Raw genomic sequence first — 24,244 nt, 5'->3', positions numbered from 1 at the left:
TAGCTAGAGGGAATTCTGGAAGTGAATTTTTTTTTTTTTAGGATGAGCTATAAGCGGGGAGCCAGCTGATAGGAGAAGAGATTCTTCTTGGGGTGGGGTGTGGAGGGAGGTAGAGAGATAAGTGCAGTGGGGGAAGGAAGTTAAAAAAGAGAGAGGCAAATGGTAATGGTGATGGTAGAGGGATTCTGGAATTTTTTTCAATGGACATATTTTGGGAGGAAAGATGGGATATTTAAATGTCTCATGAGGGCTAGGTGATACATTAGAGTGCTAAATCTGGAGGGAGGAAGATCTGAGAACAAACCATACTCAGACACTTCCTAACTGTGTGACTCTGGGCGAGTCACTTAACTGCTATGTGTCTCAGCTTTCTCATCTGTAAAATGGGGATATTAAAAGCATCTACTTCCCAGGGTTGCTCTGAGAATAAAGTGAGAAGATATTTGTAAAGTGCTTGTTCTAATGCTAGCTAATAGTAAGAGACCCTAGATCCTCTGAAGCAGTACATCAATAATAATTGAGGAAGTCACCTTGTATTGGAGGCTTTTACATTTCTAAGCACCTTCCCTGAAGGCAGAATGGCTTTATTATACTAAAGGACAAAGAGGGTGGCACTGAAGTGTGGTAGAAAGACCAAAGGATTTGGAGTGACAGGATCTGGATTAGAATCCCAGCTCTGATACTTATTTTCTGTGTGAACTTTGTAGGTAAGTCACTTTCCTCTCTGAGCTTCCATTTCCTTGTGTGTAAAATGAACAGGGGTGAGCTGGATGGTTTAAATCCTCAGTTTCAAAACAGGTCAGACTGATAGGCACCATCCCTTCCATTTAGGGGTTTACCTGCAGTGACATGCTATAGGAAAATGTCTTCAAAGAAGATGCCCTGGATCTGTATTTGATTAGAATATCTTCCTGTAGGAGGAAACTAACTCTTAATAGCAAGAATCCTATTGCGGTATTATTTTCCTACAAATGATGGACAACCAAAGTCTCAGAAGAATTAAAATGTCAATTCAAAGGTTAGTGGGAAAATGAAGCAGGGGCTTAAGGAAATTGTATCATTTTAGAAATGGCATCTCAGACCATTCCAAGGGAAAATTTAAATAAGGAATGATAAAGAACTTACCCAAGAAGTAAATGTCAGCAAATCCGAAGCAAGGTGAAGCATTAATCTGTGATCTTGACTCTAAAAGGACAAGAGGAAAAAGTGTTCATTTTGGGGGTGAAGAGACCCCAGGCTAGAAATGGTGTTGGACATATTTCAAAGGGTAGGCAGAGAAAAATCAAATTCTACCCAGTCAGGAGCTAGAAAGTCAGGCCTGGAGACAGTCCTGGGTTTAAATTTTACTGAATCTGTCCCCAAAATAACCCTAGGCAAGTTATTTAATGCCTGTTGCCTTACTCTTCTTCCTTGGACCCAATACATAGTATTGATTCTAAGGCAGAAGGTAAGAGGTTTTTTTGTTTGTTTGTTTTTTAAATCCATGCAGCTCTTGGGCATAATGAGAGGATCAGGAATTCAACCCCAGGGGCAGCTGGGTGGCTCAGTGGATTGAGAACCAGGCCTAGAGACAGGAGGTCCTGGGTTCAAATATGAACTCAGATACTTCCCAGCTGTGTGACCCTGGGCAAGTCACTTAACCCCCATTGCTTAGCCCTTACCACTCTTCTGCCTTAGAACCAATACACAGTATTAATTCTAAGATGGAAAGTAAGGGCTAAAAACAAACAACAAAAATTCAGTTCCAAATCTGCCACTGATGTGCAGCTAATGTGGCTTTGTGAAAGTTCTCTTGGCATTTCTATTTTACCATCCTTAGATGAAAAAGATTTTAGCCATCTGACCTTTCAAAACCCTGTGAAGATTGTGAGAATTCTGGCCCCTAGAGTCCATTACCTACTCTGAAGTCCAGTAAAGATCACAGGACAAAGTCAGGAAACAAGCCATTGTCTCTATCCCATTCTTAAAGCAGGCCTGTTGTTTTTGTAGCTTTTATAGTCTGGTGAAGCCTATCGACCCCTTTTCAGAATAATCTTTAATGTATGCAGTAAAATCAATGACATTAGAAAGGAAACCAAACACACTGAAAGAGCATTGTCAAAATAATTTTTAAAAAGTTTACAGAATCCAGGTGAAGAAATGTTTATTGTTGTTCAGTCACAGCCACTCTTTGTGGCTTTTTGGACCAAAACACACCAGTATTATCCACAGGGCTTTCTTGACAAAGATACTGGAGTGGTTTGCCATTTCCTTCTCCAATGGAATAAGGCACACAGGTTAAGTGTCTTGTCCAGGGTAAGTTTCTGAGGCCATATTTGAACCCATCTTCCTGACTATTGGCCTAACAGTTGATCTTCCCCATAAGCCTTTTTGACACCATATGAACTTAAAAGTTTAACCAATGTACCAATGTTGCATCTTCACAACTACAAGTATAAATATTTAACAGATTGACAACAATGATAGTTGGCATCTAAAGATATATATTATTTTTCTAAGCTCTGAAACAACCCTATGAGATAAATACTATTATTATCCTTTATTCCTTTTCATCCCTGATTAATAGAGAAAGAAATTGAGGCTCAGAAAAATTAACTGACTTGCCCAGGTCTTAAGCAGGATTTGAATCTAGATCATCCTGGCTGCAAGTCTATCCATTATGCCATTGGAGCTTAAAGCCTCATGGAACGCTAGAGGTGGAAGGGACCCTAGAGATCTTATTTTATATGATGAGGCACCTAGGCTGCATGAAATTTGAATGATCTAACCAGGTCACAAATAAAATTAGTGGCAGGGCTAGTGTTAGATGTGACATACTGTGGAGCTGCTAGGTAGTACAGTGGATAGGGCACCAAGCTTGGAGTCAGGAGGATCTGGGTTCAAATATGACCGTAAGACCAATTGCATAGTCCTTGCTGCTTTTCTGTCTTAGAATTGATACGGGGGGGGGGGGGGGGGGTAGCTGGGTGGCTCAGTTGATTGAGAGTCAGACCTAGAGACAGGAGGTCCTGGGTTTAAATCTGACCTCAGATACTTTCCAGCTGTGTAACTCTGGGCAAGTCACTTAAGCCCCATTGCCTAGCCCTTACCTCTCTTCTTACACAGTATTAACTCCTGGAGATGGAAGGTAAGTGTTAAAAAAAAAAAGAATTGATACTTAGTATCAATTCTAAGATGGAAGGTAAAAGTTAAAAAAAGATATACTGTGATACCCCTTGTACTCCACCCCCCCATCTTCCTTCTACTGCATTAAGTGGAAACTATATTCCAAATTTAATTTCTTACTACATCCTAAGTTTACCAAAGCCACAAGAAAACAAAGATGTTTTCAGGATTTATACTTCAGATCTTTTTTTTTTTAATCCCATTTTCTCTTTTTAATTGAGCAACAAGAAAAATCTCTCATGAGACTTTCAAACTAATGGCATTACTGGCCTGGCATCCCCAACACATTTTCCTAACTCTTACAAGATTTGCTTTTCATAGGTTTTGATCAATGATACATGTAAAATCCAGTTGAATTGCTCATTGGCTATGGGAGGGAGAAGAAAGGAGGGGAGGGAAAGAACATGAATCATGTAATCATGGGAAAATATTATAATTAATTAAAAGTTTTAAGGGAGATTTGTTTTTCACCTGAGCTACTCCTTAAGGCCCCTTAAAAAATACCCTGTTGTTGACAATTCTGAGGGATTTATGAGAAAGAACATTATCCACATCCAGAGGAAGAACTGTGGGAGGAGAAACACAGAAGAAAAACAACTGTTTGATCACATGGTTCAATGGAGATATGATTGGGGATGTAGATGCTAAAAGATCACCCTGGTGCAAATATCAATAACATGGAAAAACTAAACTAACTAAACTAACTAAAGTATAGTGAACTTAATATTTTGTTTGATCTTTATGGAAATAATAAGATGAGAAAGGGAAGAGGAACCACTAAAGATGTTTAAAGTTTTCTCAGCTCAGAAGAGTTGAGGTAGTGTTAACCAAAAAAGAAAATCCAACTGACATTCTACTCTGTAGACTCTACCTGTCATCATTCAGTCATTTTTTTCAGTCCTGCCTGACTCTTTGTGGCTCCATTTGGGGTTTTCTTAGCAAAGATATTGGAGTATTTGCTGTTTCCTTTTCCAGCTCACTTTACAGATGAGGAAACTGAGGCAAAAAAAAAAAGGTTAAGTGACTTGCCCAGCTAGTAAGTACCTGAGATCAGATCTGAAGTCTGGAAGATGAGTCTTCCTGACTCTAGGTCCAGTGCTCTATCTGCACCACCTAGCTGCCAATTCTTGCCCTACATCGGGGTGAAAACTTTTTTGAGGGGAACAAGGATTGTGCTTTACCCATCTTAGTATCCCTAGTGCCTAGCATAGTGCTTTGCTATCAGTAGACAGCTAAGAAGGTTTCTTGAATGATTGTGTGTGTGTGTGTATGAACAATGTTCTCCTGTGACCACTGAAGCCTTAGGATATGAATAAATTCTAAAGGTCAAGGTGGATGGATTCTATAGAAACTCCATGGAAACTACATTTTTGTAGTTCCAAAGTCCCTGTTGTCTTCATTTCTCTGTTACTGTGCTTGTTGCTTTCAACCTAAACTTAAACACAATCTTTTATCAGTTTTAGCTCTAGGTTTTAAAACTCAGCACTTACTACCACTTTGTGCCCACTGGGTAATTCTACCCAACAAAGCAGGCCTGGTATTCTCTTAAAAGCTGCAAAGCATGCTCCCCTGGGGACTTTCTAGGTTTGTTTTCAAAGCAAAAGTTGTTTTTGGTACTAAACTTACAGAAGCAAGAGGGAATTTGTTCAGGGTGAAAAACTGCTGCAAATTCCACCCAAAAGCATAAAACTTGTAAAAAGGAAAGCTTTTTAGTGTTAATACAGGGAAGGATCTTTCAAGTTCATGACAAGCCTATTTAGAACAAACATATAACATCAAGCCCTATACTTAAGTGCCTGGGAAATACAGAACTGAGAATGTTTTTAAAAATTTCTTTGGACATCATCATGGAAACTCAAGAATAAAGTGGGTAAGAGTTGATCAAGTCAAAATTTCACATGTGTTCCACACCTCCCCTCTTTAATCTTTCATATCTATGACATGAAGGTGATCTTGAATTGAGATCCTGAAAGTTATGCTAGCAAAATGCAAGTCTTTCCTCATTCCAATCCTCCACTCAACTCCCAAAGTGATTTCCCTAAAACATAGCTCTGATCACATGAGCCCCCGACTCACTAAATTCAAGTAGCTCCCAATTATAGCCAGGATCAAAGAAAGTCCACTGTTCGACATTGAAAGCTCTTCACAACCATTACCTTTCTAGTCTTCTTAATTTACTCCCCTAATGTGCTCTATAATCTAGCTACACTGGCCTCCTTGATGCCCCTCAGACACAATTCATCTCTTGTATTCATGTCTCTGCACTGGAATACTCTCCCTCCTCTTTTCTGAAGATTCATTTTCCAGGTCTCTTTCCAGAGAAAATTTCCATCTTCTGCCAAGAGACGCAGCCTTGTGTTTTCGCCTCTGAGCTTACTTTCCATCTCCTCTGTACATATCTTGTATTTATCTAATGACTTATGTTTGCCTCTCTGCCCCATTTGAATGTGAACTTTTTGAGTATCTTTCTTTTAGCAATACTAAATGTTTTCTCTATCTATCTATCTATGTATCTATCTGTCTGTCTGTCTACCTATCATCTTCCCATCCACCCATCTATCCTATCTATCTCTTCCATCTAGTCAAGTATCTATCTATGCTATTTCTCATCTAACTCTCCATTTGTCTATTCTATCTATTTCTCATTGATCTATCCATCTATCCTATCTATCTCTCATCTAGCTAATATTCTCATTAAATGATTGTTATATTGAATTTAATTCCATGGCACTACTTTCTCCTGGCTTTTTTCTTATTTGTGTCATTGATTTTTCTATCTTTTAAGTGTCCTTTGTTGATTAATCATATATTAATATTAATAATATACACCCCCTAAGCATGCATGGCCCATGCCCCAAGGCTGAGTCTTCTCTTCTTGAAGGGCTTTTGCAGCACTCATTTATTGGGCCTGCATGTCTCATGTCTCTCTTCCACCATTCCATCCTCCTCACAACTGCCAAAATTGTAGTCCCAAAGCACAAGCCTGATCATGCCACTTCCTTACTCAAAAATCTGCAATGGTTCCCTAATGACTCTAAGATCAAATACACTACATCCCACGGCAGCCCATTCCACTTCTGCCTAGCTCTAATAGTAAGGAAATTTCTCCTGTTCTCACATTTAAATCTGCCACTTAAAGCCAAAACAGACTCCTCTCTGTTCCTAAAACTCAATATTGCACCGCCTACTTGTATGCATGTGCAGACGCTCTCTCCCATGTCTAAAACCTCCACCTGCAAACGCCTTATTTTTTCCAAAGCTTATCTCCACCTTAAAGCAATTTCTCTCCTCAAATTATTTTGTATTTACTTACCTACATTCAGTCAATATTTGATACCAACAGAATATACATTCTTTGAGGGCTCAGGATGCATTGGATAACCTTGGGGTCTTCAATGTCTCACTAAGCTCCAAACACTCCACAGGGCCTGCTTCAGACACGTTCATGGCTGTTGGAGCAATTATTCATGTGCCTGTTCCACCAGGGGAAATCTTCACATGCTTGGGATAGACATCCTACCCTAACAAGCCAGTTATATACTATTGGTTGCCCTCTACCTGGTTTACAACATCTGCCAAGGTGGCCTATCAGGGAGGGGGTGATCGCTGTGCATGCTACAGCTTCATGGAGCCATAGATGAGAGTTGAATGCCAGTGGACATGAAAAGGGCTCAGCAAGTGCTAGTTTTCCTTTGAAAACCTATATGCCCCAAGATATGTAGGATTACAAAGGAAACCAATTGGAGTTTAATATAAACATTAAAAAAATTTTAAACCAAGTTCACAGACCACAAGTTAAGATTATCTGATCCATAGGGCAGCTAGATGGCTCAGTGGATTGAGAGCCAGGTCCAGAGAAGGGAGGTCCTGGGTTCAAATTTGACCTCAGACACTTCCTAGCTGTGTGACCCCAGGCAAGTCCCTTAACTTGCCTAGCCTTTACCACTCTTCTGCCTTAGAACCAAGACACAGTACTGATTCCAAGATGGAAGGTAAGGGCTAAAACTTTTTTTTAAAATTTATTCTTATTTATATATTTATTTATAATATCAAGAATATTCATATATTCTTGAAGTCTCCTGGTCAGTTCCTCTTTTTCTTCTTGACCTAGAGATCTGCTGATATTCACTGACATATGGACTGTTTCATTCATTCAGTAAATACCAATTAAGCAAGGTCCTGTACCAAGCATTTTTAGGACAAGATATTGATCTTACCCTATAGGACAGATGACTATATTATAAATAAATGCTACAAGAATATGACTAAATTTTATAGGACAGAAATGAAGTACTGCCAGAGGAAGGAAGAGAACTCTTCTGGTGAGGGTTAGGAGGAAGAGAAAGGTAAGAGGGAAGGATCTGGGTGGCTTCCTGAAGGAGGCGGTATTTGATTCATTTATTGAATGTGGATGACTTCACTGGCTGCTAGCTGTCCTTATTCCCTGAGAATGGAGGCACATGGAGAAAGTAAGTTTCTGTGGAGAATCTTATTCTAATTGTAACAATATCTGATCTTGAAAGTAAGTATAACTGGAGGGGAATACCTTTTAGAACCAGAGATGAGGTGAAAAAATTCTCCGTGTGTGTGCATGTGCAAACGTGTTTGCATGCCCACACAAAGAGAGAGAAGAGGCTGAAAGATACTCCTCAAAAGTCAAGAGTAATAACTCTGTTATGTTAAGTTTTGTGAAGTGCTTTACAGATAATCCCCCATGAGGAAACAAGTATCATCTCCATTTCACAGATCAGAAAACTGAGGTTTGGAGATTTGCCTCACAGCTAGTAACAGAAACCTTCTTAGTTACTCATGCTTGAAACCTCAGTCATTTTTGACTGCTTCCTCTCCCTAATCAACACCTTTTATCTGCTAATTCCTATTGGTATTCCATTTCGATAACACCTCCCCCTCCATAATAACCTCTCTGCCTTGACTCTCTGGTCTATCCAATCCATTCATCCTTCAAATAGCTGCCAAAATTATCTTCCTAAGGCTGAAGTTTAATCCTGTTATTCCCTTGCTCAAACTCTTCAGGACCTCCCTAATGCTTGTAGGATGAATACAAACTCCTTATCCTATTATTTCAGATCATCCACCAATTGACCCAATTTACCCTTTCAGGATTATTTCCTATATTTTGTGGTTCTTCAGGCATTCTCCAATCATGCCTGACTCTTCATGACCCCATTTGGGGTTTTCTTGACAAAGATACTGGAGTGTTTCACCATTTCATTTTCTAACTCGTTTTACAAATTAAGAAACTGAGTCAAACAGGATTAAGTAATTTGCCCAGGATCATAGAATTAGTAAATGTGTGAGGCCAGATTTGAATCCTGTAAGATGTGTCTTCCTAACTTCTGGCATAACATTCTAAGCATTCCACAGTGCCTGCTTCATGCTGTTGGGGGTAAATTATTCTGATTTGCCCATTCTGCAAAGAAAAGTCTTCATCTGTTTGGTGTAGATGTTCCCCTAATCCTAATGATGTGTTTGATGGCTATTGGTTACCCTTGACTTGATTTGAACTCAGGAAGAAAAGTCTTCTTGACACCAGACCCAGCATTCTATCCAGTGCCACCAAGCTGTCCTAGCCTAGAACGAAGTGGATGCTTAATAAAGGTTGATTGGATTGGATATAATATAGGTATTTATAAAGCTAAAAACATAGCATGCAAGCACAATTACTAAGTTAAGAATTGGTATTCTGTTCATACATATTTTATTAGGTCTTTGTTTTAAATAAAATCTCTGTGGATTAAAGAATCAGTCCACTGTGTTAAGCACTTAAATTTTATAGCAGTGTCCCAAGTTCAGTCAAACCTTTCCTGTGATTTCATACATAATTAAGGTACAAACAAAAGCTTATTCCTCCTAGCCTAAGTACTACACGATTTCAGAACAGCTGTGTTGCAATGGAAAAAAAAAAGAGAGAGAGAGGGAGGAAGAGATCTCATGACTCAATATTCTTTGAAAACTGTTTTTACATTTAATTGGGGAGGGGGGGGAAATGAAGTAAAATTTAATAGCTTTAAAATAAATGTAAAAAAAGAAAGGGAGGGAGGAAGGAAGAGAGAAAGAAAGAAAGGAAGAAAGAAAGGAAGGAAGGAAGGAAGGAAGGAAGGAAGGAAGGAAGGAAGGAAGGAAGAAAGAAAGAAAGAAAGAAAGAAAGAAAGAAAGAAAGAAAGAAAGAAAGAAAGAAAGAAAGAAAGAAAGAAAGAAAGAAAGAAAGAAAGAAAGAAAGAAAGAAAGAAAGAAAGAAAGAAAGAAAGAAAGAAAGAAAGAAAGAAAGAAAGAAAGAAAGAAAGAAAGAAAGAAAAAGGGAGGGAGGGAGGGAGGAAGGAAGGAAGGAAGGAAGGAAGGAAGGAAGGAAGGAAGGAAGGAAGGAAGGAACCTGACTTGGAATCAGAAACTAGATAGCTCCAGGTTCAAGATATGTCATTGTGCATCACTCTGAAAATCTCATTTTTCCAATTTGTCAAGTGGCAGAGAGATAGCATAGGGCACTGGATCTGGAGTATGGAAGATCTGAGTTCAAATCCAGCCTCACTTTTTAGCTGTTTGACAATGGGCAAGTCAGTTCACTTCTTTACACTTCCATTTCCTCTTCTGTAAAATTGGGATAATATCACCTACCTCACAGGGCTGATAAGTATAAATGGGAGGCTTTTGAAGTACTTTCAAACCTGAAAGCCCTACATAAATGCTAGCTATTATGATTATTACCTGTTCTGCCTACAATATTAAGACTAAGATAAGATGTATATCAAAGTTATTTGTAAAAAAAAAATCAGATGTTACATAAAAGTAGCTATTATTAATAACCTTGAGTTGTCAAGGCTTTAACCTTGGCCTAAGCATACCGCAATTATTTCTGCACAGCTCTCTTCCTCCCACATCTTCCCCCAACACCCCATTAGTTTACTGGCTCCCTGAAGGCATGGCCCATGTATCCTACTTCCCTTCTAAACTTCTTCAGACTAAACAATTTCAGTTCCTTCAATAGATGCTCTCATGGCATGGTTTCTAAGCTTCTTACCACTCTAGCTATCCTCAGGGACTTAGCAAGTATTTATTAACAGCCTAGCTATACTACTAGGTGCTAAGGATATAAGGGCAAAAATGAACATTTATGCCTCCTGGTACTTACGTTGTATGGAGGTTAAGTGAGGAGACCAAGTACATATATGTGTATGAAAATAGTATACAATATTATTAATGATATACAACTTACATATGGCAATATACAAATTAATGGTTCAGGTAAGAGATTGCCTCTGGATCAATTCTGTCTTGTTATACACCAAGTGCCAGAAAAAGAACTTTAATTGTGAGGTTGTAGGGTTTGGAGTTGTGGGCATTAGATGTTACCTAGTTAAGACTCTTCATTTTACAAGTCAGCTAAGTGGTGTAAAGAAAAAAGTAAAAAAAAAAAGTAAAGATTGGAAGGGTTGGCTAAAGCCAAGAAGACCTGAATTCAAATCCAGACTCAGACACTTAGTAGCTATGTGACCTTGGGCATATCACCTAGCCTTTGTTTGCTTCAATTTCCTCATCTAGAAAATGGGAATAATATTAATTATATATATAATAAAATTACTTCCTAGGGTTGTTTTGAGAATCAAATGAGATAATTGTAAAGTGATAAGCACAGTGCTTGGCACATAGTAGGTCCTATATAAATGTTGGCACTCCTTCCAATGATGCAGATCAAAATCCATCCATGCATGCTCTTTCAGAACAACTTTGACCATGTCCTCCTATAAATCTGCCATAGTCATCCCACTCAATGTGTTGAGAGTCTTCTTAGATGTTCCTTGCTATTTCCTGGATACCAATGCTATATAGGGCAAATCCATCATTATGTAACCAACAAACATATCTTTTTTTCTGGTCACACATTTCTTTTTGGGGGGAGAGCAATTAAGTCTCCCTATTTTGCCATAGATGAGTACAGTGACCACTCACAGTCCAATTGCACTGATCAGTATACATCTCCCCTTTGTACCTTGCTTGATTTTTATTAAAAATTGAGCAATTGTGGCATTTCTCAGAATGTTGTTTTATTTTGACATATACATAGGAAACATTGTGGGAGGAGAGCCTTTGGGAGGATATCAATAATCAGTAAGCACAGTGGAATTTGATATTCCCTAGTAAAGACATGGTCTGCTATAGAAGAATATCATCTGGGAAATCAAGTTTGATTCATTCTCCTACCTTTATAAAGGATCACATGAATGGGATGTAGATTATTTTCATGAAAGCTGCATATTGTTGAGGAAGCAGGGATATACATAGCTATTGCTGTTTTGGGGGTAACTTTTTACTCTTTGGTAATCAAGGTTGAGATTATTTTCAATGCCTTTGGTGTCACCCCTACCATTTCAGATATTTGAGAATCACTCTCAGTGCCTTCAAAATCATGACTTAGGGGCAGCTAGGTGGCTTGGCAGATTGAGAGCCAGGCCTCAGGGTTAAAAAAAAATCAAATCACTTTTTAAAAAACTCTTACCTCTTCTGTGCCTTAGAATCAATGCTGTGTATTGATTCCAAGGCAGAAGAGTAATATGAGCCAGGCAACGGGAGTTAAGTGGACTTGTCCACGGTCACACAGCTAGGAAGTATCAAATTTGAACTTAGGATCTCCTGTCTCCAGTCTTGGTGTTCTATCACTGAACCACTTAGCTGATCCCAAATTATTTTACTTTTAGCAAGAATTGCCTCTGTATATTTGGTGTGCTAGCACCAGCTTGGTTTTCTTCAATACTACTTCCAGTTCCTTATACAACACAGCTAATGTTACAATCCATAAGTGGTAGCTCTTCTGTCCTTAATAGTGATGAAATATAAAGTATAAAAAATACTTTTTATGGATCTTTTTCCATTTTGCTTCCATTCCCTATCCTTCTAATTTCTCTTTAAATTCTTTTGCTCTGGCTTTGCTTAGAACCCTTATTGTGTTCTCTTTAAATTTATTTTTTCTAGACGACAACAACAAAAATTTGGTTGAATATTATATAATTATAAAGACAAAAGAGTTTGGCTTTGGACAAGAACTGAGAAAAATGTACCTCCTTCCCTTCATTACAGAGGTTGGGAACTACAGGACTATAATATTGTATATTCTCTCAGGCTTGGCTGATGTGTCAGTTGTTTTGGGAGATACTATTTTTTGTTCTTTTCTTACTCTATGAACAGGGGATACCTTACTGGATAAGGGAAGGAAATGTGTAAAAAGTAAAGTAATATAAAAATAAGAGACTAATACATTTTTGAAAGAAAGAAAAAACATTTCTACTACTTCTGCTCATAATCCTACCACCCCCTCAGTGAGATTCTATATCATATTCTAAGTCAGTTTATATTTCTCCCATATAAACCAGGTTATATTCTAAGCCAGTAGTGGCCTTGGCTATACAATCTCTCTATTTGATCAAGGCCATGCTGGTTAATTGATGTCTAGGTTCTTTTACTCTCCTTGTTATGGCACCTGATTGACATTCATTAAATATCTTTAGGAAGACAGCAATAATTTGTGGAGATGCTCATTCTTTCATCTATTTCTTGGTGCTAATAACTTTTAAAAACAGGCCACAGTGAAGTTCTTTTTAATCATATGCTATTTGTTCTCATTTTTATTCTTCCAGTTTTATATTAATTTTGATCTTTGCTATGACAAGTCATTGGACTGATTTGGACATAATTGCTTTGGGGCATAATTCCCACATCAGGAATGAATCAATTCCTGACCATGAAAATAAAATCAACTTTATTTTTCATGAATTTGTTTGTTGCTCACCATCTTTGAGAGCCTGGTTACCAAGTCGCAGGCTATATTTGCTTTCTGAGGATCAGCCTAGCCAACTACGAAGAGGTTCATTTCCAGCAAGTTGGCCGTTTGGTGATGAAATTCCTTGGCCAAGGCAAAACATGAAGTAAAGAGAAATATAAAAATGATCTCCAGTCCTATATCCCTTCCACTTCCAGAGGAATAACAGAAGAGAAAGGAGTTTTCTAAGACCTAAAAAAGTTTTTAGACATTCTAAATATTATTTAGCAGTTGGTATTGAACCCAGAGAATAAGGGTTCTTAGCTTTGAGCCCATGAACTTGTTCTTTTGCGGTTTATAGCTGTATATTAATATAACTGGTTTCCTTTTCAATCCTATGCATTTTAAGCATTCAAAAATAGCATTCTAAAGAATGGGGCAGCTACGTAGCACCAGGGATGGAGTGCCTGGCCTAGAGTTGGTAGGGTTCAAATCTAGTGTCAGACATGTCCTAATTGTATGACCCTGGGCAACTTGAAGCAAGTTGTGACTAAGAGTCACATTTGCCAATTCCCTGCAGCTCTTCTATCTTAGAATTGATACTAAGACAGAAGGTAAGGATTTTTTTTTTTTTAATGGACCCATAGGTTTCAGACTTGCCAAAAGGGTCCAGGCCACAAAAAATGTTAAACAATACCTGGAGCACTTGCCTCATGGAGCTTTTAGGAAGATAAAATGAGATAATATATGTATAAAGCAGTTAAAAACCTTAAAGCCTATGTAACAGGGATAATCATGAAGATGATCTAACGTCCTCTCTATTCATTTGCTGGACTATAAAATATAGGGCCAGGGATGGCATCTTGTCTAAGCTTTAGTCTCCCTTACAGATAAAACAGAGTGCTTTGTACAGGGTTCTTAGCAAATTCTTATTTTAATCCCTTATTGTAATTCTTGTACTGGGTGATAACAAAGAGTGCCCTAACTGGCTGATTGGGAAGAATAGATCCCTTTTTAACTCCCCAACCTCTAAGTTTTTGTATAGTTGACTAGAAGCAGGCAGAAATTATCTGAATTTGCAAGATACATACTTACAACATTAAGAAAGGCAAATGTGAGCATGTTCCATTTCCCTGTTATCTAAAGAAAATATAATAATTATAGCTGTCCAAAAATGAAATAATCTGCCTATGGGGTAGATGGTTCCTCTTTCATAGAGGCAAAGGTTGGATAACCACAAGTTGAATTATGTTGTAAAGGGGATTTCTATCCGGGTATAGATTAGGCTATGTGGTCACTGAAGTATGAGAGAGAGAGAGAGAGAGAGAGAGAGAGAGAGAGAGAGAGAGAGAGAGAGATGGGTAAGGGAGGGGAGAAAAGAGGGAAAGATAAAGATAGAGAAGGGAGAAAAGAAGTAATTAAAATGGGGAAGAAAAATGGAAGGGATGGAAAAAAGTGAGAAGGGAATAAGAAGGGAGAAGTCAGGGAAAAGGGGAGAAAAGAGAAAGGAGAAGAAAAAGGGAGAAAGAAAAGAGAGAATAAAGAGAGAAAGAGAAGGGGAAAAGACACAAATATGTGGTATGCCTAGTGAAGCTACTTTGCCATTAGGAGTAATAAAATTGTAGATGCTATTCCTAATTCAAAGTGGGAAGAATAAGGCCTTTCATCGACTCAGTTCACAAAACCTAATTCACAGCTGTTTGTTCTGTAAACCAATAAGGAATCTCCCCTGTTTTTTCTCTCTGCTTGGAACTAAAAATGAGCAGAGTGGCTGTTCTCAGAGAAGATGATGTTCCCAGCATGCCAGGCAGGGGAATAGGACAAATCTGACATTCTTCCCATGCTCACTATGCCAAGGCGAATGCACACATGAACACAGGCCAATTTGTTCTAGAGAAAACTGCCTGAAAAAGTGCTCTGAGAGCAAGGTTGACCCTTTGGGGAGTGTGGTGTAAAGGGCAGGAGGGAACAAGGCCCCCACACCATTTTGGGAATGGGTCTCACAAAACACAGACACACAGCATTCTTCATGCACTCATCCACTGCTAAGTTCTGCCCCAATTAGGTATTATCAGAAAAGGACTCTAATTTCCCAGATTCCTAACAAAATAGAGCTGGAAGCAAGAAGGAGAGGGATGGAGAAGAAAGGAAGGGGATGATCACTGATATTCTCTACCTAATAATTAATCTTCCCATAGAATTTCATAGTTTACAAATTTCTTTCCTCACAACCACCATAGGCTATGAAAGTATTATTTGCTCCATTTTTCAGAGGAGACACTCAAAAGAGAGAAATGGGGACATTCAAGAGGAAGAAAGCTGGATTTGAGATTGAGAACTAGAAAGCAATTCAGAGATTATCACCAAATCCTACCTCTCATTCTACAGAAGGGGAAACTGAGGCCCAGAGGAATCATTTGTTCAAGATCATCTCCAAGTGTTCTGTTAACTCTAAATAATCTGAAGCAATTATTGCAGCTCAGCTCAGTTACCAAAGAAGTAGCTCCATGAAAGATATGAACTCCATAATACAGAAGTGGCACTTCCTTGAGCAAGGGTTATTAATCTTGTTTTGTGAATCCCTTTAACGGCTGTGGTTAAGCCTACCTCTGAATAGGAATGGTGGTGATGGAGGAAGAGGCTTTACCTCCTTCCATGGCTTCCATCTTGGCCCCCAAACATGTTCCGCACAGACTCACTAGAAAAAAATACCCACCTAACTATCATAATAACAAGTTAAATTATGAAGCTCTCTCCTCCCTCAACTGTCAAACTTCTAGAGATAAAAAAACATGCCATTTAAAACCTTTGTCTCTCTTTGTTCTCCTCCCACTCACTTCTCATCCTCTTCCAATCTGGTTTCCAGTTTTACCCTTCAAATGAAGCTGCTCTCTCCAAGGTAATTAAACAAGTCTTGATTATTAAAGCTTTCTTCTCAGCCCTGATCTTTCTTGAATCTCTATAAATTCTTTCTTTCAACCCTTACCTTCTGTCTTAGAGTAGACACTGGTTCCAAGGCAGGTAAGGGCTTGGCGATTGATGTAAAGTGACTTATCCAGAGCCACACAGTGAGGATGAATAAGATCACATTTGAACCCAGGATCTCTCATCTCCAGGCTCGGCTCTCTATCCACTGAGCTAGCTTTCTAGCTGTTTTACATTGGGATGATGAAGATGATTGAGTAAAGGAGACCAAAATCAATCAACTAATAAATATGTCAGACTCCTATTGTGTGCCAGGCACTAGGGATTCAAGAAGAACAGTCCCTGTTCTCAAGGAGCTCACAGACTAACTGAGGACTCTAACACACAAGAAATGTCAGACAGGAAAGAGAAGAATACGGACAAAGCAGTGTCTTGAAAGCTAGGGATGGTCAAGTGTTCAGAGGAGAGGCCTGATTCATACCCTGAGCTCTAGTTTTGGACATCTACATCTCAAACTGAGAATGTCCAAAATAGAACTTATTATATCCTTCCTTAAACTTATTCCTTCTTCAAACTTCCCCCTTTTGTTGAGATCTTATACCTTGTCCTATCCCATATTTAATCCTGTTCCAAGACTAATTCTACCTCTATGTTCAATGCAATAAGCATTTATTAAGCCCCTACTGTGGACTAGATGATGTGCTAGGCATTGGGGATACAAACAAAAAAGAAAACATTCTTTGCTCAAGGAACTCAGATCTTACTAAGTGTTTGGGAGATGGAAATAACATATTAAGGAAATGCCTAGAGGTGGGAGGTCCTGGCTCAAATCTGGCCTCAGATAATTCCTAGTTATGTGACCCTGGGCAAGTCACTTAACCCCAAATGCCTGCCCTTTATCAGCTTCTGCCTTGGAGCCAACATTCAGTATTGATTCTAAGATGGAAGGAAGGTATGGGTTTAAAAAGACAAAGATAATTAAATGCAGAATATATACAAAGTGACTAGAGGGGAAGAGTTAACAATTGTGGAATGACTGTGGGGAGTGACACTGAGACAGAAATGGAGCTAGGGATTTGAAGAAGTAGAAATGAGAGGAGGGGATATCCCAGACACAATCAGCTTCAACAAAAACAGGGGAAGCAGGAGATGGAAGGTCATTTATGAAAAATATTAACGAGGTCAGTTTTGTAGGATGTACAGTATAATAACAGCTAGCATTTATAAAGCACTTTAAGGTTTGCAAAGCACTGTACTTATTTGATCCTCACAACACCTTTGGGAGGCACATAGGTGCTGTTAGTATCCTTGTTTTATAGAAGGGGAAAATGCAAGTGAATGTCATGGCCTTGAATTCAGGTCTTCCTGCCTCCGCGATTAGGGTTTCATCCACTGAACTAGCTAGCTTCCATCATCAAGATAGGAAGATTTGGAGGGGATAGATGGGTGGTTCGGTGGATAGAGAGCCAAGCCTAGAGATAAGAGGTCCTAGGTTCAGATCTGATCTTGGATACTTCCTACCTGTGTGACCCTGGGCAAATCACTTTGCCTCGTCCTTATTTATATATAGTCCTTATGCCCAATTGCCTAGTCCTTACCACTTTTCTGCTTTGGAATCAATACTTAGTATTGAATATAAGACAGACGGTAAGGATTTAAAAACAATGTCTGGAAAAGTGAGTTGAAGCTACCAAGGTCTGTAAATGCCTAACAGAGGCATTTGTATTTGCAACAGAGAGCCACAGAATCTTCTTGAATGGGGGAATGCTATGGTTGGACTTCTGTTTGGTGAATTAAGGTCAGTGAAGATTTGGCAGCTTTGTGGAGGATGGTCTAAAGAGGAGAGACAGCAGAGGTAGTAACAAACAAGTAGGAGTCTAATGCCGTAGTCTGGGTGAGAGCTGATCAGGGTTTTATACTAGGATTATGAGTGGAAAGGATGGATGCTGGAGATGTTGTAGAGGACTGAAAAGATGACAATTGACTGGATAGGAGAGGGGGTCAGGATAGAAGAATTGAGAATGATTTCAAGGTTGTGAACCTGGATGACTGAAGGGCAGTGCCTTCTTTAGAGGGAAGATAAAAAGGAGAAAATTTTCAGATAAAGACACTTAATTCTGTTTTGGAGATGTTGAGGTTGAGATTTCTATGGGATATCCAAGTGGAAATGTCCAGCAGGCAACTGGTAATTTTCTCCAACCATAGCACTATTACCTTAGTTCAGGCTGTCTACTTCTCTAACCTGAACATAGTAATAGTTTAACTGGCCTCCTTGTTTTTGTTCTGTGCCCTCTCTGATTCATCCACTACACAGCTGCCAAATAATCTTCGTCAAGCATAAACCTAACTATGTTGCTCTTCTTTGAAGGCTCCCTATTGACTAGGGCAAAATACAAATGCCTCCAGTTGTTTGAAGCCTTTCCTGCCTCTGACACCATGCATTGTATGGTTCTGTGCAACTGAACTTTCTAGGCAGCTCTCGCTATAAACTATAAGTTTGAAAGAAGGCACCATGATGACTTGGTAGGGAGAGTTTCCCCATTTGGGAGCTCCCTGTCTGAATAAAATCACAGATCTAATTCTGTGTCCTCTCCTCACAATCTGGTTCCTGCCTATTTCCAGGCTTATTGGCCATTCCTCCCCTTCATTGCACTGTGTTGCAAAATAGTGGACTTGTTGTTCCCCAATTCCACGTCATACCCCATCTCTGTCCCTTTTCATTCTATCCTCCATGCTGGGAATGGACTCTTACCTCTCCCCTACCTCTAAGAATTCAAAGTTTCTCTCATGGCACAGTTCATGTACCATCTCCTACAAGCATTCTTTTCCGCATTCCCTTAGTGGTTAATGCGTGCTCACCCTTCATCTTCCTCCTATGATGTTGCATATATACAAAACCATGGACTCTGGAAATAGAGAACCTGGTTTCAAATCCTCTTCTGACATTTACCATCTATGTGATGTTGGACAAACACTGACCCTCCCTGGGCTTGAGTTTCCTCATTTGTGAAACAAAAAGGGCAGACTATTCCACTTTTTTGATCCATGAGATTTGGGTGATCATATTTGTTTATGTGTGTCCCCTCCCTCCTCTTCCTTCCCTTTCCCATTAAAAACATCTGAGGAGGAAACAAGGAAACTATTTTGCTCAATTATATCAACAAAATTGGTAAGGTGAAAAGGAGGGATATTTACAAAAATGTTAAATATTCAGATGGATAGAATAGCTCAACTACTTAAATTAAAATTTAAATGAACAGAACAGCTAGGTTATTTAAATTAAAATTTTAATTAGATTATTTAAATAATCTAATATCAGGAAGAAAAAAAAAACCCTGAACAATCCACTTCCCAAAGAAAAGCTCCCTCCAGCCCAGATGGATTTATAAGTGAATTCTTTTTAATTTAATTTAATGCTTAATTAATGAATTAATTGGTTTTAGTGGCAAGTTTCCACATAAGTTTTCTAAAATTATATGATCCATATTGTTTTGTAAGTGAATTCTATCAAACATTCAAAGAAGAATTAATTCTAATATTACATAAACTTTTCCAAAACAGGAAAAGAATAGATCTTTCCAAACTCTACGATATAGGCCAAGATGATGGCTCAGTAGCAGCAAAAGCCAAAATCACTCTATTCTTCCAAACCAATCTTTTAAAAGCACTTCAAAATGACAGGAATCAGAATCCAACAGCAAGATGGAGTCAGGGGGCTCTGAAAACAACTTGAAAGGTAGCCAGAGAGATGACTTGCAGTGGATAAGAGGGAACTGGAAGCAAAACCACATTCAGAGGAGTACTGGTCAATCCCCCCTCACCCCCACCCCCACACACCAACCTCCCCTATTGCACTAGATGCTGAACCTGGGCATAGGCCAATTTTGGGATCCTGGGAGCCCAGGCTATACCAACAAAAGAGCATGTCAGACCCAGACCCACCCCCTTGAAGTCCCAAGTCTTGGCACCAGCCCCTAGTGAGATAGCACTGGACCCTAGCCCCAGGTCAAAATAGGCCAAACCCTGCAAGCCAGCAGAGAAAACAGAATCACTAAGCAACTTTCAGAATTCCCAGTCCACAGTCCAAAAAAAAAAGAACAAACTGCAGAAAAAACATTTAACTCTTCAAAATGTCTATGGAGACAAAGAGCAAAGAACAGAAACAACAACAGGACCTATCAAATCTGTAATCACCGACTCATCAAAACTGACTCTATTCTTTCAGGGGAAAGTATGGTAGTGTAATTAAATAGAAGGTTTCCAAACATTCCTGAAGAAAAAAAAACCACACTTAAAGAGAAAATTTGATGTCCAAATACAAAATTCAAGAGAAGCATAGAAAAGTGATTAAGAGAAAAAATTTAAGGACTTAAAAAGGTCCAATTGTTTATATTCCTATATGGAAATATATCTGTGAGTCTTAAAAAATTATTATCATGACGCCAAAACCAGGTAGAGAAAAAGTAGAGAAAGAAACCACAGATAAATATTTCAATCCAATATCAGTGCAAAAATAATGTTAGCCAACTGACAACATATATTTTATTTTTTTTAATTTACTTTTTTAAATTCTTACCTTCTGTCTTGGAGTCAATACTGTCTGTGTATTGGCTTCAAGGCAGAAGAGTGGTAAGGGCTAGGCAATGGGGGTTAAGTGACTTGCCCAGGGTCACACAGCTGGGAAGTGTCTGAGTCCAGATTTGAACCTAGGACCGCCCCTCTCTAGGCCTGGCTCTCAATCCATGAGCAACCCAGCTGCCCCCTGACAACATATATTTTAAAAGATCATAAATTAGGACCATATTGGAATTCTATTAGGAATATAGGGTTGGTTCAATATGAAGAAAACTATAAACATAAAAGACCATATTGTTTTTGGTAGGAAATTGAAATAGAAAAAATTTTATGGGAAAAATAATAAAAATGATTATATCAATAAATGTTGAAAAAGCATTCAATAGGATTTGACATCTACTTCTATTAAAATAATAATAGTAGCAAGCACAGGAATAAATGGATCTTTCCTTAATTTAAGTAGTTATCCATTAAAAACCAAGAGCCAACCAACATTATTTGTAAAGAGGGACTAAGAGTCTTTTCAATAAGATCAGGGAAAAAGCAAGGCTATCCATGACTACTCTTATGATTTAACAAAGTATTAGAAATGCTACTTATAGCAGTAAGATAAGAAAAAGAAATGAAGGGAATAAATACAGGCATATCATGAAGTGTGACAAAAAAAGAAAGAAAAAACAGCAGCAATGTTTGAAATGACCCACTAAAGTTTATCATGATTTCCAAGGAAGATTATGTACAGGCTTACTCCACTTGGGAAATGATTTCTGGACTTGAAGGCCCTTAATATGGGACCTTCTGTTATTGGTTCTAGTTGGCTAATCATGTGATGAGGAGTCTTGATCATATGTCTATGCAGTCAAAACTGTTAATGTCTTTGGAAAAACCAAAGTCAACTTTTTACTTATGTGAAGGAGCTAGGTGGCTCTTACACCATTCAATGAGAAATTATGTGGTAAAGGGAAGAGTCTTCAGGCCCTTCTTTCCCTCTAAAGCCATATGGCATCAAGATATGGAGTTCTTGGCTCTTTCACTTGAGGTGAAGGGAATCAGAGTCTCAGACCTGGTCAGGAAAGTGAGCCACATGAATCTGGGAGCTGAAATCTAGAACGGATTGAGCATCCAGTGTAGTATCAATGCCCTGAGAATCTAGGAGGGACCTCTGGGACTCCATCCAGCACAGTGAAAGGATTCGACCGCACCACATAAGAACATGACCTTGGTGGCAACAATGCTACATAGAAACTGAGCTGAGTTTGAGCTAACATTCCCAGAAACTCAGTTGGTGTATGCCCAGAGGCACTGAATCTCGTACCATTTACACTGTATATATCTTATCTGTACAATTTGCTAGTTATATTAGGCTATGAGTTCCTTGAGGGCAGGGAATCAATTTTTGCCAAATGCTATTGCCAAAATAGTGCCTGCCATATGGGAGACACTTCATAAATTCTTAGGGATTCAGGCTCCAGTCTCTTGAGTCTCCTCCAATCAATCTTTTACAGAATAGCCAAAAGAATCTTTCTAGTACATAGGAGAAGTAGCAGCATGGCATGGTAGCCAATATACCCCTTAATGCTACTCCTTCCATTTGAATGATCTCCAGTTTACCTGGCCTAGACTTAGTTTGTAGCTAGCATGTAACCCAACACATAGAAGACTGATAGGAAATGTTTATTAACTGAAAAATAAAATAAATTCTTAGGGATTGATTTGTTGACTATCAGCAATGTATTTCTTTTCAAGGAAGGGAAAATGTGTTTTGGAACAGTGTGGGATGGTGGAAAGTCCACTGATCTAAGAGACAAGATACCTAGGCTTTCTCCCAGCTCCATCACTAACTTGCTGTGGGACTATGGGCAAGTCAATATCCTACTCTGGATTTCTATTTCCTCCTCTGTAAATTGAGAGGGTTGGATTGGACAGATTATAAAGTTCCTTCTAGTTCCAAAACTCTCTGGCTTGGGTTTTCACAGAATCTTAGCCCTGGAAAAGATGAAGAGGGCAGCAAACTTTTCAAGTCCTTGAACAGGAATTTGTTTATACTCCTGGCAAGTCGACACCCAGTCTCCAGTGATGTACAACTTCATTTCCTTAGGGGGAACATTAGATAAAGTGCCAGACCTAGAGTAAAAAAGACCTACAAAGTAGACACTTAAATGTTTATTGATTGATTCAAGACCCAAGTTCAAATATGACCTCGTATACTTACTAGCTATGCGATCCTGGGCAAATGACTTCATCTGTTTGCCTCAGTTTCCTCAACTGTAAAATGGGAACTATGAGGATCAAATGAGATATTTGTAAAGCACAGTGCCTGGAATTTAGTAGGTGCTATTAAAAATGTTTACTCGTTATGTGGAAATTCATTATTAAAATAAAGAAAGAAAAAAATGCTTACTCTTTTTCCCACAGTCAACTGTTAGGACTTTTATTTCCATACGGAGTAAAAATTTGCTTCCCTGGAACCTTGCCACCCCTATTGCTCCTCATTCAAATCTCTGAGATCTAGTCTAATGCCATGAAGGCCCTTCAAATATTTGAAGACAGCTAGAGAGAGGTTAGCCCAATCCTTGCACCAATTTTCCCAGATCATCTCAGAGTGTGAGGTAGACAAAGGGAAAACATGTTTCAGCAGCCTGACTTCAGCCAAATTCCCAGCTGTGTTAGTAGAGTAACCCTTCTGGGATTTTAAAAATCTGCTGCCAAAACTGAGCTTTTAGGTTCAGCTTGCACGTCATTTACAAATCAAATGAGACAACGGTATGTAAAGGGTTTCACAAACTTTAAAGTCTATATAAGTGACAGCTTTTATCATTGTTATTCTTCCTTCTCTTCCACTTTCCCCAATCTCTAAAGTTCACATTTCCTCTGTTCTTAGTTTCTCTGCTTTTTCTAGCAAGATGCCTAGCTTCAGGGTCACTGTAACCCAGTCAAATGATTCACTTAACTGTCTAAATAAAAATAATTTCTTTCTAGGTTTCTAAGGCTTGCTTAGAAGCAACCTCCAAATCCGTAAGAGCTCCAGACTTCCAAATTCTATGCAAAGATTACTGTTCTAGGTTTCATGTTTGAGAAGCACTGCCTACATCAACAAAGCAAAAATAAAAACTCCCAAATCGATGATCAGAAGAAGAAAAAATGCTAGTAAACGCTGCGATCTAATATTGGTTTCTAGTACTATGATTCTGCCCCATTTTTCTGCCCCTAGCATCTCACATAATACCCTCCTTGTAGTCCGTGTCTGGCCCCAAGGACTCATTCAGTCCAACAAAGCATTCATTCTTTGGTGTCCATAGCTGGGACACCCCTGCCCTGCACTAGTTTTCCAAAGTCTAAGGTCATCGGCCTGGATTTGGAACAATGCTTAGTCTGGGTATAGGAAGATGTATGACCAAGGATAGCTAGGTGGCGCAATGGAGAGAGTGCCTGGCCTGGAGTCAGGAAGACATCTTCCTGAGTTCAAATCCAGCCTCAGACATTAACTAGCTATGTGACTCTGGGAAAGTCACTTAACCCTGTTGGCCTCAGTTTCCTCATCTATAAAATGAACCAGAGCAGGAAATGGCAAACCATTCTAGGATCTTTGCCAGCAAACCTTCAAACGAACTTATGAAGAATTGGACGTGACGGAACAGTAACAACAATGACCTTTAAAATATAGTTATTTCCAGGTATCAAGTGATAAAATGTGTACAATCCAGTAGAATTGCTTATTGGCTCAGGGAGGGGAGGAGAGAAAGAAAATGAGTCATGTAAACATGGAAAAATATTTTTAAAAAAATAAAAAAGTTTTTCTGGAGGCAGCTG

General features: G+C 38.9%; 1 protein-coding gene across 3 annotated transcripts in view; it reads right to left on the bottom strand.

The window, feature by feature from the left end:
* Positions 1–24,244, bottom strand: part of SH3BP2 (SH3 domain binding protein 2) — a 114,113-nt gene that overhangs the window by 50,529 nt on the left and 39,340 nt on the right. For all 3 annotated transcript variants that reach the window (XM_056802329.1, XM_056802328.1, XM_007496831.3), the window contains one exon: positions 1,126–1,185. The gene's annotated coding sequence lies outside the window, so the exon portion shown is untranslated. The remainder of the gene's footprint in view (positions 1–1,125; positions 1,186–24,244) is intronic.

The sequence above is a fragment of the Monodelphis domestica genome, chromosome 6 (genome assembly GCF_027887165.1).
Source record: "Monodelphis domestica isolate mMonDom1 chromosome 6, mMonDom1.pri, whole genome shotgun sequence".
NCBI lineage: Eukaryota > Metazoa > Chordata > Mammalia > Didelphimorphia > Didelphidae > Monodelphis > Monodelphis domestica.
Note: the sequence above shows the minus strand (reverse complement) of the source record. Positions and strands in the feature narration are given on the sequence as shown.